Source organism: Myotis davidii, unplaced genomic scaffold (assembly GCF_000327345.1).
Source record: "Myotis davidii unplaced genomic scaffold, ASM32734v1 scaffold614, whole genome shotgun sequence".
Lineage (NCBI taxonomy): Eukaryota > Metazoa > Chordata > Mammalia > Chiroptera > Vespertilionidae > Myotis > Myotis davidii.
Genome location: NW_006287807.1, coordinates 605662 through 608053, shown reverse-complemented (window position 1 = coordinate 608053; position 2392 = coordinate 605662). Strand labels below are relative to the sequence as shown.

The 2392-nt window shown below is 52.0% G+C and overlaps 1 pseudogene; it reads right to left on the bottom strand.

Annotated features, from left to right (window-relative positions):
• Positions 1-1294: 1294 nt before the first annotated feature.
• Positions 1295-2392, bottom strand: part of LOC102775418 — a 67999-nt pseudogene continuing 66901 nt past the window's right edge.

Below are 2392 nucleotides of genomic sequence, written 5' to 3'. Positions count from 1 at the left end.
ACGACGAGACTCAAGGTTTGTGACACATGCAGCCTATTTCTGTCCTAAAATTGGGAGGACTCTGAGTTTTGGAATGTGCCTTGCCCAAAAGTTTCTGTAAGGAGCACCTCGTTGTCGTGCTCCAAGGTCTCCGCGTGTTGTGTGGGCTCCTCAGAGCCCGGAGGCTGCCCCCTCCCCACCAGCCTCTCCCCCCACTTCCCACTATTCTGCTTTGGTCATTCATGTGGCCACCACACAGCTCTGAGCTGTGGGCTTGGATATTTACCAACGTGAGCCTTGCTGGTGGTGCCTCGCTATAATCACCAAGGGTTTTGCTCCCTTCTATGGCCATCTCCCCCAGGAGGGTTTGCCCTATTTCCTTTCCTCTGTTGGCATATTTCTTGTTCCATCTCCCACAGACGTGATCTCCTGTTGCCCACTTTGTGAGATGGGGAGTCGGTGCTGTGTCCCCATCACCTCTACCCAGGACTCTCCCCACTGCTCCCCAAGGGTGAGGTTGGAAAGGCTCTCTGGTATGACTGTCTGATGTTTCAACAGGGCAGCATACATTTCATTTTAGCTGCATCTATGCCAATGGGAGGCCACACCGCCAGCGTGTGTGTGAGCTGGGAAGGAACCAGGAGCCGTGGAGATTGTCCCCAGGGGCAGTCTCAGTAGCAGTGACAGATTCAGAAAGTGGGGTTCGCCTTATGGGTGCAGCTGCTAATGGGAAAGAACAACGTGGGGTCTTGCAGATGAGAAAACTGAAGTTCAAAGCAATAAATGGATTTGACCCAAATCATGTAGCAAAAACTGGATGAGCTGAGGTGGGGGTGGGCACTATGTCTCCTGAGGCCATTGCAATAAGCCCCACCCCATCCTCCCCTCCACTCCCGCAAGAACCATGCTTGTGTGGCCGGTGAGCTTATCATGCATGTTGCGATGCCTTTTCTGAAGCAGTTGTCCTTCAAAGTATAACCACAAGGAGAGGACACAGCATGTATGGCCTTTCCAGCTGCACCCGGGCAAGCCACCTTCACTGTCCCTGCAGGGGATTGTCCCGACAGCTGCCTGACACATTCTCAGTGGAAGCAGTGCCTTTCGGTTGTGCGCCGAGCATGCCCTGCTCTGCTCAAAGCCCGGCGATGACTTCACATGGAGCACAAAGACCCTTCTGTGTTCTACAGACCACAGATCTGCTCTCCCAGGTCCACGTGGCCGCACTTCCTGCAATCCCAGAACTCACCAGTTACACTGACACTTGCATGGAAAATGTAGCAGGCAGCTCAGCGGTCCTGCTCCATCCCCTCAGGTCTCATAATGGGGCCTTCACAGCCAGCTCCACACCTGCATCTCTCAGCCTGATGCCGTTATCTGGCTCCAGAGCCCCAACAATCCGAAGAGCTAGAGCATGAACACGCTCCCCTATCCAATGACCTTCACCCGCTGACCTGAATTGGTCTATGACAGTGATGGCAAACCTATGACATGCGTGTCAGAGGTGACACGCGAACTCATTTTTTTGGTTGATTTTTCTTTTTTAGATGGCATTTAACTATATAAAGTAAATATCAAAAATATAAATCTTTGTTTTACTATGGTTGCAAATATCAAAAAATTTCTATATGTGATACAGCACCAGAGTTAAGTTAGGGTTTTTCAAAATGCTGACACGCCGAGCTCAAAAAGTTCGCCATCACTGGTATGAGTACTGCAGCTCTCTCACCCCACGTGAGGCACATGTTCCAGGATGTGTCGAGTCCTTCGGTGAGTTGAGCACCAGCTGCCACTGATGGTAACTTGCTTAATAAGATGCTGTCTTAGTCGGCTCGGGCTGCATTGACAACACAGCATAGACTTGGTGCTTAAACAATAGACACTTATTTCGCACAGTTCAGGGGGCTTGGAGTCCAACACCATGGTGCTGGCCACTTTGAGGCCCCAAGTGAAAGCCCTCTTTCTGGCTGGAAGATGAGAGAGAGAGAGAGAGAGAGGCAGAGAGAGAGAGAGAAAGAGAAAGAGAGAGACTCTCATAAGGGCACTAATCCATTAGGGCTCCCAGGGATGGCCTCAGGAAGGAGAGGACACAGACGTTCGTCCCCTGTTCTTCGCTGGCTCCCTCCCCTCCCCGTCCCGTTCCCGTGGTCCTTCCCGGGAACTGCCTTAAAAACAAACCGTCGGCTCTAGCCTCCTTCTCCGAGGTCTGCTTGGCGACCTCCTAACAAGGGCTCCAGGCTCCATCTGCAGAGACCAAGGACCCAAGAGAAATGTCCACATGTAAGCGGCCACGTTTCCGTTGGGAGCTTTGCTCTTCAGCAATCATCGAACCGGACGCACAGACACGCACACTGTGCAGTCGCTCCTATGAATTATCAAGTTTACAGGATGGGCAGTGGAGACCTTTTCGAAGGGG